Here is a 14,739-nt window from a genome sequence, read left to right as displayed (position 1 = left end):
TGAGGAAAGAAACAATAGAAACACGTTGGAGTGAATGTGAAAAGTATTTCCATCATACACTTTCCTTTGTCGTTGTCCTCTAAACCTCACTTTGGAGCTGAATTTTGATATATCGAAAAAAGGCCTATAGAGCGTTTTTACATGACGTCACGGCAGCCATGTTGGTGTTCCAAAACAAAGGAATGGCGGCCATGATGGTGTACCAAACTAATCCTTTGGGAATTGATCTCTATTTTTATTCAAATACTCTCTTTTGTTTTAGTAATCCAATATGGCTGCTGGTCACGTGAGTGAAATCGCTCTATTAGTCAAGATAGGAAATTGAAAGACCCTCAGATTTTTGCTCTAACGGGTACATCTTTCAAAGATCTCCCTTTTCTATACGAAATAAGGGGAGCATTTTAAAATGTTTCTCAGCAAAAGCTGGTTTTGTATAAGATCCCAGTTGTTGTTTAAGAAAATCTATTTGAGATGAGGCACTGCATAATGGCAGATACTCTGTAATAAACGGCAAGATCTTTTTGCGCGCTTTTTGTTTATTTATAGAGCCGACATAGAGTGCTCCCTCATTTACCCCCCCCCCCCCCCCCATTGAGACCCTCTTATAAGTTTTTGCGACAGACATGCCCTATTGAAGACCAAACGCACGTGGCCCCCATAGTCCACTTGAATTACTAACATATTAAAGAGCGGATTTAAGAGACCATCTTAAGAGGAAAGTTATTAAAACCAGAGATCCGTCCACATGGAACCAGTTTCGGAAACAAAAAATTCAAGTAAATCGGGGAATCAAGTTTGCTAAAATGGCCTACTATAAAATTTAATAGTTGTGCTAAAGATGAACGCAAAACTTGGAAAACAGTCAACAAACTGACATCTCGCAATTGAAATAAAACTGTCATAAATGAAATACAATATCAAGGGCAAAAATCAAAGAGTTGTTTGAGGAAACAACATCGACACATATTTTTTTCTCTTCTCTTAAAACTTTGTAAGTCTAAGGCTACAGGACTAGATAATATTTCAGCTAAATTATTAAAGGGAGTGCCCTGATTTAAATGCTGAGTCTCTCACGTATATATTTATTCAATCCTTGTTAACTGTGGTTTTTTTTTCCTGATGAGTGGAAGTCTGCTCGGGTTACCCCATTGTTGAAAAATTCTGGAAATTGCAATGATCCCACTAACTACCGACCAATATCAGTAATCCCAGTCGTGGCTAAAAAGGGGTTTTTTAGGAGGTAATTGATATTGTGATAAGTAGTTATGTAATTGATAATCATGATTAGTTATTTTGATCTTGTAAATAATTTAATTAATTACGTAAATTATTATTTTATAATTATTGTTCCTGAAAAGCCCATTTGGGGAGGTTCAATAAAGTATGTATGTACGTATGTATGTATGTATGTATGTATGTATGTATGTATGTATGTATGTATGTATGTATGTATGTATGTATGTATGTATGTATGTATGACCAGTTATACCACTATCTTGCTAAAAACTGTATTCTTTCAGAGCGAATCCTTCGCTCTGACGAAAGGCTAACGCTCGAAACGTCAGCTGTTATAATCTCTGTACGGCGGTCAATTTACATCATCAACTCCGTTGATAAAACCAAAAATGTTCGTGTACTACTTCCCCACCGAGTGGGAGACACGGTGGCCTCATGGTTTGTGCGCTCGACTCCGGATCCAGTGGTCCGGGTCCGGGTTCGGGTCCTGGCCTGGGAAATTGTGTTGTGTTCTTGGGCAAGACACTTTACTCTCATGGTGCTTCTTTCCACCCAGGTGTATAAATGGGTACCGGCGAATTTACTGCTGGGGGTAACCCTGTGATGGACTCGCATCCCACCCAGGGGGGAGTAGAAATACTCCTAGTCGCTTCATGCTACAGAAACCGGAGATAAGCGCCGGCCTGATGGGCCTTCTAGGCTCGTAGCAGACTTTACCTTTACCTTTACTTCCCCACCGACGCACCGACGTGGTTACTGCGTTAGTCGAAGCTACCGAAAACCAACATTTGACTTGATTTGTGTTAGTTGTTGATTTCAATTTACAGTGTCCCCAATTAGTGCTTCAGCGCTAGAACGACTATAGACACTTAAACAAAGTTCCTTTCCTTTCCCTTATGGATAGTTGGGCCATGAATATTGATCGCGCTTTTGTCAATGCCGTTGTTTTTCTTGACTAAAGAAGGCTTTCGACACCGTCGATCACATTATTTTATTAGCAACGTTGCAATTCTATGGAATACGCGGTTGCTGTCACAAATGGTTCGCAAGATATTTCAGCAATCGCACTCAAACTCGTCTCCTTTATGTCTATTCCAAAATAAGTTAAAAGTGGTGTCTCCAGGGAACAATTCTAGGACCTTTACTTTTATATTAATGACCCTGCCAAATTGTCTGTATTTTCACAACCTAGAATGCATGCAGATGACAACAGCCTCGCCTTCAGTGGCGCAGACTCGAAACATATTGATGGGATGTATCCCTTTTATTTTGACTATAAATTTACTAATCGATTTTAAGGGTTTTTTTTTTATTCGTAAGTTACTTCTGGATCACCGCAGTGAGATAAAAATCGATCAAATTTTAAAAGAAAAATGAGCCACAGTAAGTTATTAAGAAATTTATCTAAGATGCAAAGGGAGTACTTGAAAACGTCGGCCCGACGTTTTTAAATTGGCATTCACTTTAATCTTCGTTACGCGTACCTACAAACACTTAAGAATGGTTTCTGTGAGCTAGAATAGCCGTTTTGAAGAAAATCTGGGCCTTAATTTTTGTTTGCCAGCGGTATTAAAACAGATTTCCTTAGCTTTCCAGATTTTTACTACAATCCATGACATTGCCCCTTTAACTTTGATTTAAAAAACGGGGTGTACACATGGCTATCAGCCAATAAACTGACCTTGAATTTAACTAAAACTGAGATCATGTTAGTTGTGTTAAGACAGAAAGTATCAACATTTCTTGAAATTCCTTCTTTCAGTATAAATGAACATCCAGTGAAGCAGGTCATCTACGAAATCTCTTGATGTGCACTATTGACTAAAACATGAATTGCGAATGTGATATACAGAATATTTGCAACAACAAAAAAAAGACTGTAATGGCAACTTTATTCATGTAATTCAATAAAAGGGAAGTATACCAGAGGTTACCCCTATCGAGGATATCCGCCAGCAGCCGGATGTTTACAAGTGACTGAGAGTCGATTTTGATGAGGGAAGAAAACCGGAGAACCCGGAGAAAAACCCTCTGAGTCCGATTGAGATCGACTGAATCTCAGCCCACATAGGACCCGAGGTCATGATTGAACCCGGGACACAGAGGTGAGCGGCGCGGTTGATAGCCGCTAAACCACCGTTGACCATGCCAATGCTTCTGCATTGGGCGCAATTAAGCGAATACGACATCTTATACCCATTTAATAAATTAATTGATATATATGAAAGCCTAGTTCAACCATATTTTAATTACTGTAGTACTGTATGGGGCAACTGTGGCAGCGGCCTCTAGAAAAGCTTCAGAAGCTCCAAAATCGTGAAGCCCGTGTTTTTATATGAGCTAATTATGATTTAAATGTCCATGAATTGTTCCGGGCAATGGGTTGGGGTAAACTCAAATATCAAAGATTGGAATCAGCTGCTGTTATGATATATAAATCTTTGCATGGGATGCCACCTGAGTATCTGAGTTCGAGATTTGTCTTTCGAAACGACATAACATCATATCGATTTAGGAATACTGAAAATAAATTGGCTCTTCCGAAGCCCCGCACCAATTATTTGAAGAACAATTTCTCTTACAGCGGAGCAAGGTTGTGGAACAGCCTATCCAGTGACCTTCGTGCAGCTACATCATTACATGATTTTAAGCCTAATCTACATCATCACAGTTTTAAATGACTTGAAGAAATAAAACAACATTTTATTTTTTTTTGCGACATGTTTCGACATACTTGAGACGAGTTTTACAATTTGAATTTAAACCTATTTATAAGAAAAATACAATGGATGAATTGATACATTATTCGCATACTTACAAAAACAAAGTAAATGGATTAGCTAAGATACTTAGATACTATCGTGGCGACAAAGCCGTTAAAAATGAAAAAATTAAAAAGAAAAAGTTCGTTGTAATTTACTTTGTCGCGACCATAGTATCTAAGTATCTTTGGTGATCCGTTTAATTTGTTTTTGTAAGTATGCGAATAATGTATCAATTCAGCCATTGTATTTTTCTTATAAATAGGTTTAAGTTCAAATTGTAAAACTCATCACAACTGAAGTTGGCATAAGTATGTCGAAACATGTCTTGCAAAAAATAGGTTCAAATTAAAATTTTAACGCAACATAAGCACAAGGAAATTTGCTACGCCTGGCCAATTAAAGCACTCGTTTCAGATTCTTCGCGTCTGAGCATTTGAGCAATACTTATTTTCGACCTTTGTTTTCACTAGCGTAAGCTACTTATGCTTGTGCTTGAGCTTGGGCTTGTGGTTGCGTCGCTAGTGAAAACCACGCTTTACTGCGGAGGTGACGCGACTTTAAAATGTCACGAATTACTTGCAGCATTAGTTAAGATATTAGGGAGCTTAAGCACCAACGACAGCAACGAGAACGTCATCGCAAACTATAAATTCTCAATATTGTAATCACTTCGCGACTATTTTAACCTTTTTAATATGACAAGGGTGTGGTAATTCCTCAAAAGTAACACTGGTCGGAACGGCACTTAATTTAGGGGAGAAAATAAAAATTTATCCTCAAGGGCTGACGTTCTTCATAAAACATCAAATTTCAAGTTGTTGTTTTGCTGACGATGGCAAAGAAATGGACAAAAGTGAAAAACGCACGTGCAGGGCGTGCAAAGCTATTGTTTTTGCCCACTAAATATGCAAATTTGTGAGGTTCTCGTAGCCGTCGCTGTTGTCGTTGCTTAAGCTCCGAATTCTAGGGACCTTAAGATCTAGGACGGCAACCTCAGCGAGAACGCCACCAAACAATAGACACTAATGAGCAAAACAATGGCTTTGCACCTGCACTTTAAAGTATTGTACATTTCTTTCCTTTCTCTGCCAATCTGCAACGTGAAATGACTAAATCTCAACTTTTAATTAAAAAAGACGAGAGCACACAAGGGTAAATCTTCGATTTTCCTTCTTAGTTTCAACACTGTTCCTCCCAATTCACTTCCTGGATAGTTCAGATAGTTTGTGGGAGTAGAACAAACTGGAATAATCGTGAAAAACGTTAAAAAACTAAACTAACAATATGAAGTGACGTTGTCGCGGCCGTCCCCGTGTTAGATCTTTTAAAAGGTCACTAACATCTCGGATAAGGAACCCTGGCCAAGGAAAAAAAAGGCACATTTATTTTCAATGTATCATGAAAAGTTAAAGAGATATATGTGACAGGAGGGCTGGAACATTTTTCATATATGAAAATCCCGTCAAAGCTGAAATTCACCCAATTAGATCGCTACAATAAGCAATGCGAATTTTCATTAAAAACAAACAAACAAACAGTTGAAATGCCTGTCGGTTGAAGATGGGCCTTTAATAGTTTCTTGGTTCATTTTGCTTTTTGACGAAAACTCAAGTAGGCAGTTTGCAGAACCGATAAACCTGGATTCTGTAGCACAGTGCGGCTAAAAGCTAAATAGATCAAAAATTGCTTATATTGTAACTTGTGTAGACATTTTCTTACAATCAGCAAGGCGATAAAATGTAACTACAGTTACTACTCACTTGGTTTACGAGTGTCAATGGGATCGTTCTTTTGGCAATTGCTGCTCCTTTACAAAAGCCTACCTACACTGGTACTTCTGTTTGTAAGACACACTGTAGATCAGACATCCGTATCCAGCCTACCTCGTCTTTTTGCGGAATAAAATGCGCGCCTGTAACATCTTCCTGTTTGTCGGTTCGAAGCCAGTTTGTAAGGGCCGTTGACTCGAACGACGTTCGATGAATTTTTTTATTAACAATGTTTCGTAAAGACAATATATTTAAGTATCAAAGCTCGAAGTACCATCCGACACACGTTTACAAAAGAAAAAAATCCTTGACCAAAAGAGAAGGGTAAGGGGGGGGGGGGGGGGGGGTTTTCCGCTTTTGTTGTTCATGTTTAATTCGAATTCGAAATTTGTACTCATTTCTAATTTTGGGAGCTGGTCATTTCTGGGTTCTAATGTTCCCGTGAAGAATGAATCAACGATGAAATGATATATCATCGTTGATTCATTCCTCACGGGAACACTGGAACGCACAAATGACCAGTTCCTAACCTCAGTGGCTTCATAGCTCAGTTGGTTAGAGCGACGCACCGGTATCGCGAGGATCATAGCTTCACTTGATTTCATATCCGCAGTTCATATATGATCCATTTCATATATCATTTTGAATGAGGCTGTACATGAATGTATGAATCCAGCCAAAAATTTTAAATTTGCAATTAATTGCATTGTTCTTCTTTAATTTGAATTTAGTACTTATTTCTAATTTTTGTTTTCACTTCTAGAGATCTCAGTGAAAATGAAATAACTCAACTCCCAGAAAGCGCTTTCTCAGGACTCAGAAGTCTATCTGACCTGTAAGTGAATTGCCTTAAATACACTATCAACTGAACGTGACACGACTTTGCGCCTCTCCACTCCACAAATAACTGTGTAACTTTGTTACAAAGTGACTCACACAGCTGAGTTAAATAAAGTCTTTAATTAACCCTTTCAGGTCAGACATTGAAGTGCATTTAAGCCTTTGCTTTCTAATATTAATACTAAATATTGTTCCAGTTTGTCATTTATTTGAGCTTAGCCAGGCCCCCATTTTCTAATGAAGGAGCAAATAAAAAATTCATATTGATTGCTACTGACGCACATTACTTTGCGAGTTATTGAAATCACAATATCTCCAACGAAATGCTAATTATATATACTTGGTACATAAAGTTAAAATTTGAATTGTTTCCGGGAATTTCCAAGGTTAAAACTTATTTAAAACCGACGTTTCGATCAGTTTTACTAGTCTTTTTCAGGTTGTTTAAAAAAGGTTCTCAATATGGCAGATCGTTTTTATTCGTTCAGCTTGGTGACCGCACATGACGTATTATGACCATTACACGACGCGTAAATGATGTCAAATTGCGCGGGAAATGAAGTAGACAGTATTCTATTTACGTCGATCTTACCCACACTCCTATTGAGGTATGGAAGTCTGGCGGCCACCTTCAAATCCTGGATTCTGTAGCACAGTGCGGCTAAAAGCTAAATAGATCAAAAATTGCTTTTATTATAACTTGCGTAGAAATTTTCTTACAATCAGGAAGGCGATCAAATGTAATTACAGTTACTACTCACTTGGTTTACAAGTGTCAATGGGATCGTTCTTTTGGCAATTAATGCTCCTTTACAAAAGCCTACCTACACTGGTACAACTGTTTGTAAGACACACTGTAGAACAGACATTCGTATCCAGGCTACCTCGTCTTTTTGCGAAATTAAATGCGACGCCTGTAACCGGTTCGAAGCCAGTTTGTAAGGGCCGTTGACTCGAATGACGTTCGATAAACTTTCTTATTAACAATGTTAAGTAAAGACAATATATTTAAGTAACAAAGCTCAAAGTACCATCCAACACACGTTTACAAAAGAAAAACAAAGCCTTGACAAAAAAGGGGGTTCCGCCCTTGTTGTTCTTGTTTAATTCGAAATTTGTACTCATTTCTAATTTTGGGAGCTGGTCATTTGTGGGTTCCGTGAGGAATGAATCAACGATGAAGTGATATATCATCGTTGATTCATTCCTTACGGGAACATTGGAATCCACAAATGACCAGTTCCTAACGTCAGTGGCATCGCACCGGTATCGCGAGGTCACGGGTTCAAACCTCGTTGAGGTCCTGAACTTTTCGGGCTTCTTTACGCAATTGCAAAAATTGCGTTCATAACTGCGAGAATGATAGCTTCACGTGAAACCGTACATTACCTCTTATATTTTTCATGTTATAATTTTATTATCGTAAATTCATGGTTTTTTTTAAATTTAATGATGGATTAATTAATAAAGCTATTATTATTTCTGGGAATTGCCTAAGGGACTACTCGTGCATGTCGTTGTCAGGTTACATGATGTTGATAGTAGTGGCCCCCGAGTTTGTACCATCAACAGCATGCAGCAACCATTTTGTATCAGCCTGCTAATGGTTTCTCTCAACGTACAGCTGTACGTTTATACACCATATCTCTATGGGTTGCTGTACAGGGATTGCCCCAAGCTGCTCTGTTCCCCTAATAGATGTCAAAGTCGCGAAGTGGGACCTAAATGTACCGATGTTTGCAGCTGCAATGGTGCTCAACGTGATGGAACCTGTGATAATGATGCCGATGATGATGACCGTGAGTCATCTGATGTTGATAATGTTCATGATGATCATGACGACGACGCTGATGATGAAGAGGAGGAGGAGGAGGAGGAGGAGGAGGAGGAAGACGAGGGAGATGAATAGGATACCTTTTTATATTTGTCAGGGAGTTGTGATAAAATTGCTTTTGGCTGATTGGAACAATCTGTCGTCATAACCAATTGCTACAAGGCATTACGTGTTCCAGCCTCGTTTTCACGTTAGCGTGGTCATGGTATCCGTTCTATTACTGTTGCGTGTCAGATAGACCCCAATTAAAAGGATGACAATTTTTGTGGAAAATTCGCCACCATTGACGATAGTAACAAGGCAGTTGAAGGTCAAGCTTCGTTTCCATGTTGACCTCTGAGGGTCACACTTTTAACCTCCCGTAAAAGCCGTCGGTGGAAGTTACAAAATTGCCGACAACATTTCACATGTTCCTTTGGGCCCCCTTAACACATTTAGATAGGCGGCTTTTTTTGCATCAGACAATTGCCACGGGATTACAGATGCTCCCATACTAATTCGCAAGATTTGTCGACAGGCTGGCTACCGCGTACTGAACTAATTTACATACATTTGGCGAGTTGACAAGAATTTGCCAAAATCGCCACTCAGATTCGCCACTATGTCTAGCCACCATGTATTGATGTGTTAAACAGTCCTTACTACACCACTGCCGTCTCGTCCACTCGTCTACGGAATCGGGCGCAAATTTGCTACCTAGTTGGCAGTGTAGGAAATGGTTAGGTGTTACCTTAGGGGGTATCATCATTTGGATTGGCGGTCTGCTACGTTATCGGTCTGGAGTTGCTAAGAGATTCTGCCCCAATAAAAGTAATAATTAGCTGCTCGTCCGCTTTCTTAGCCGCTTTGATCATTATCTCATGCTCTTCAACAAAATGGGGTGCTAAAGGAGGTTTAAAAACCCAGTTCACTCCTTGATTGCCAGTCCTCTCGCCAATTTTTCACTCATTTAGTTTTGCCACGAGTTCTCTCTCTGCGGCAATGGAATTCGTGTTATGATCACTAACCATTCCTTGCGATATTCCTATTCAACACGCCACTCTTGCGAAGGCATTTAAGAGCAGCTAACTGTAAATATCGAGAATTCGCGGACAAATTAAAGTGAAATATCGGATTTCTTCATATTTTGTCGGGAGAAACCATTTGGTGAACTATTATCGATGATATCAAGTAAGCTTCCTAAATGACTTAGTTTTTGAGAAATCTGGCAATTGAAAACATCAAATACCGAGATCGCAACAAAAATGACCATAAAATTTACTAGGAAATTTCAGCTGTTGCCTGCAGTTGCACTAAGCAAACGTTTATTGCACACACTAAGAAAGGATTGAAGGTGTTGTTTCCGCTTCATAATTCCTCTTCTTGTTAGTCTAACCTGATGCCAGGTCAAAACATTGTTTGGCTTTGCATTTGCACCAGAGAGAAAGCTGAAGAAAAAAAATAACATAGTTTATATATATAACTCTGAATCGAATTCTCATCGAAAGATGAATGACAATCGATCTGCAGTCTCTAACTTTTATGAATAAACGGAAGTTTTGTCAAAAGGAAGAAATTGATCACGTGCTAGGCAACTATAAAGGTGCACGTGATCACCTTGTGTCGACTGAATGAACGAACTACGGGAAAGAATATTAATCGTTTGTCATTTTCAGAGTAAAACAACGTACTTTTTAGCCAAGAAACTTCCGTCGTTGGTTTTTTAATTTTGTTGTAATATTCAACTGAATATTTAGATCTCATCTTTCGGGTCAGGAAGCCTTCTTTGTCGGGTTCCTGAGAAACGTATCTATTTTGACTTCAGGGTGAACTATTTACACAATCGAGAGGTTGAGTGGCCATGTAAATTGAAAATCTAAACAGGTATGAGATACAAAAACAGACTTGCGAATTATCGCAAATCACAATGCTGACAAGCACAAAAGCAGAAGAAATGGTTAAGTAAATATGAAGTTTGTCACTATCTGAATGTTTTTGGGTTAGAGTAAAAGGATATTTGTCACGCAAATGTAATTTCATGACACTCAAAATTCGCAAAAAGCGTTTGTTTCACGTAAACAATCTTCGCACTAGTAAGTCGTAGCAATAAATTGGATTAACCACGAAGTTAAAGAAATATTGTTGGCTTCCCAAATAAATTTCATCTTACACTACAATGACAAAATCATTTGTCAGAGAAATAAAATTCCACATTTTCACCGCGATTCCCGCGAAATTTTTCTTCTTTCAAATACATTGTATTAGCAAAAATATTATTTCTCTTGTTATATCTCGTCAAAGGACTTTTTCGCTAAATGGCAGATCTTGAACGATGTTTAGGCTGGTAATGAAAGTTAGAAAATAGTCTAGCTTTTTGCGATCGATTCTTGTTCTTGCGCCTCTTTCTCCCCTCAAGGGCATTTGAGTTCCACGGCCACACTGGAGCTGATGCAAATTCGCGTCAGAATAGCAATACCGGGTGAGGCAGTTGACAGTATCCGAGGCCTTGTTTCCCAGCTTTCTGCACCGTAATAAGCCTCCCCAATAGCTTAAAGAAGAGCTCTCCCTGACGATGTAATCGTTGGCTCTTTCCCCAGCCTCGTTTGTATGGGCAAAATACAAAAGAATTGTTGCTTGAGAGCGAGGCTAGTGAGTCTCATTAGCACATAAACAAAAGAATACATTTTTGGCCGCCATTTATGCATTCGGTCAATGAGCCTATTGTCTAGTGCTTTTGAGGATTAGAGTGCTTGCCTGATCTCGTCGGCTTTTTCAGGCGGCACAATCTTCAGCAGCACTGCAACAGCATCAGCAATGTGGCTAATGTAACGCTGCCTCGTGCGATTGTAGGCACTACTCCAGTCAAGCCAATTGTTTTGTTGAAGGCTGCTGTAGTAAACTAGCATTTTGCACGACACACAAGATGGCGGGTTTCAACCACTTTATTACCAGGGCATCATGGGTAAAGCCGCACCCAAATACTAATATATTACACAGCTTTTTCACACAAATTGCATAGAAACACAAAAGTACTGCGACATAAACAAGAATCTCAGGTACAAATTAAGTCGGTCCACTGGTTTCCTGATTCTAGACGATCACCTCAAAACAAATGGCGATGACATGCCTTCAGCCTCTTGGTCAAAACCAAGGGGGAAAGGACTACCTAAGAAGGCTGAAAGATAGAAGAAATGTGGCATATGGGGTGGAAATGGTCAATGTGTCAACAATTTTGTCGCTAATTGTAGGTCGACATACCTTTACCACCCTTCCCAGGATCCACTTCTTAATATTGCCATTAGCTTGCGCGTTTCTTACTCGAACTGTGTCGTTTTCAGAAAATTGCCTGTACCAATGATTTTTTAAATCCTTATATTCTTTCTTGCTTTCCTGTTTGGTCTGTATCGCTTGGGCGAATTTGAAATCAGAGAATAAGTTCATACTTACCAACACAGGAATGAATTACTCTCATCTTGTTCTCAATATTGTCTTTTCAATAAACTTTAGCAAAACTCAAGTGGTTCCATACATAATTGTCACAGCTAGCCAGAGATGTACCAGCGAACTCCCTGGTTATTTATTCTTACTGCCTGTAGGGGTAGTGAAAATAAAAGATTTTCGAATTGTCCGCGTTTTAGTATTTCCGGTTACTGCTTAATTAAATTACTTTCTTCGCCTTCCAAGTCAGTCTGCAGAGAGATTCATTGCCTGACTAGTGAATTGTGAATTCCATGGTAAATTTCACGCAAAAAACCGATATTGCATGAATCACCAAGCAATGCGTGCGATATCGGCTTTTCAATCGAAATTTAATTTCGAATTCACCAGTTTGGCAATGAATTTTTTCTTAAATCGAATGAGTTTTAAAAGTAAACAAACACATCCTCAGCGAGCGAATGGAAAAGGAAAACAGACATTTCAGAGTCAACTGTCAATAGCCAGCGAATAGGAATCTCGCTAAAATTAGAAACTGTCGGGAACTTTGTCAGTTCAACGCCAAAAAAGAGTGTTACTGATCTACTTTATTCCACTTTATCTCCGAAAACGAGATCATTCACATTTTGAGTTATTTTACTGAAACACGCCAGCTTGGCTTCGAACAAGAATCGGCAAAATACGACAATGCAAGCTAGAAATGAGAAAATTCAAACAAGATCTGCTTCAATACATTACCTGTAGGAGCTTCAAACAAACTTCTGAAAACACAAGCTAGTAATATTTCTCCTTAATTTTATGAGAACATAAGGGCAAAATTTTCTTGTCACTGTCGAGGCACATCGAAAAACAGTTGGGAAAACGACTAAAAGACCATTTCTTGGCTTGCATTTTAGAGCAAAACAAACAAACAAATCAACTATTTTTTTTTGTCTAAAAGAGTGCAGGTAATTGTTATTTAATTAAAGCTGAGGATAAAAATTCGACTTTCATTTCTGAACAAAGAAAAAAACGATTAAACCACTTTTTAAAAATACGCATCCAATTGAAATAACGCATCCGTAAAAATACCGAATGGTTTAGTGCCCAAGAAAAGAATTTGTGAAGTATTTTGAGCTATTACTGGTATTCTGTTTTGTCATTGTGGTTCTCGTTCTTTCTTCTTTCGTTTCTGTTTTAGTCATAGGTCCTCCAGGCATCATGCAACCTTCTAAAGATATGCCAAAAATTGCAATACAGAGAAAAATGCAGCTCTAAACAAATTAAAAATAAACACTCAGCCTTAAGTTTATATTCCCCCGATGCTTGACTTGAATAACTGCATAGCCACCAGTGTGAACCACAGCTATGATGATAGTATGTCACAATGGATGAAAACTAGCGAAAAATGCAGAGAGAAAATATTTTCCAAACTGTTTTCAACCTGAAAACGAAAAGCGTTGCTTGTTAAGAGCTTTAGTTGAGGTAGTATGGCCGTGTAGCCGCGTTGAGCCACAGAAAGCGCGTTTACGTGAATTAAACTGGGTTGAGCCTACGATCGAAAACCAGCACCTGGTCAGCAGTCAATTTCAAAAAGTCAGCTAAACTCGATGATCTCTAAACTTGAAACCGCGATTTGGTCACATGATACTGGTCAGCGGTACCTTGTTTTGACAGCTGTCAATTGACCATAACATGGATGTCTTATATCAAAGACGTCTGCTATAAACTAGCGTGATACTGGTCATATTGGCATATGTAGCAAAACAATCTTTTTTCACGTAAAATTATGTAATTTTCCGACGTTTCTCAAAACGCTCGAAGTGGCAACTTTCGTCTGCATAAAATCAAAAGAAAAATTATGTAATGTTTAAGAAACGAGCAGAAGTGTTTTATCGGGTTTAAAAGCACGAGGTTTGACCCGATAAAACACGTGCTGCGAATTTTTTGAATGGCTTCAAAAATATTCCACAAAGAGCGTGTCCCTCTAGACTCAAAACAATGGTTCAAATTGTGAGAGGTGAATATTAGCATACAAGAAAAACAAGCTATGCCTTATTAGTATTCTTTATATAAAGAATACTAACGAGGAGTGTTTTATCAGGTATAAAGCTCATCCACGTGACGTTTTATCGGTGTTTTGATAGGCTGTTAAGCTCATGAATTATTAATGAGTTTTGGAACTATCTTTGCAAGAGTTTAAATTTTATAGTTGTTAAGATACGTAGGTGTCTATGTCTAAAAGATGGGTTAATTGCAACGTACCGATTTGCTGCACCCAAATGTGCAATTACTGCGATCTCGGTATTTGACGTTTTGCGAGATTTGTCAAAAACTTCAACTGATGTCATCGATAATAGTTAACCAAAAGGTTTCTCCTGATAAAATATCACGTGATAAGACGGCCATCTTGGTGCCAAAACAATAGAAAAATGTAGCATTCCCAAATGGCTTTGCTATTGTTCTTTTCACCAACATGGCTGCCTGTGAGGTCAAGTGCAATCAAAGAATATCGTAAAGAAAAGTGGAAAGTAAACTTTTGTTGCAAAAAAAAATTAAAAAATTAAGAATAATAATAATGATAATGATAATGATAATGATAATGATAATAATAATAATAATAATAATAATAATAATACTGATAGAGCGTTTTTCAATTGAAGGTCGAAAGTAATTAGGGAATTGCTTTGGTTTTGCATTACTTCACTCAGTGATAGGTTCAAAGTTCTCACGCTACTTTTTCAACCAATCAGAAGTGAAACAAAAACCAATCATGGCTCGTGAGTGCACATTTTCTCGCGCTTTGTGTCGGCTACGTGTAATTCCTTTCAGTTTTGATTGGTTTACTTGATTGTCTCCGTACTTTTTGATTGGCCAAAGTAATTAGTTTGGTTATGGTTTT

This window comes from Montipora foliosa, chromosome 13, assembly GCF_036669935.1.
Source record: "Montipora foliosa isolate CH-2021 chromosome 13, ASM3666993v2, whole genome shotgun sequence".
Taxonomy (NCBI): Eukaryota; Metazoa; Cnidaria; class Anthozoa; order Scleractinia; family Acroporidae; genus Montipora; species Montipora foliosa.
The sequence above is the reverse complement of the archived record's forward strand: the minus strand, read 5'-3'. Positions refer to the sequence as shown.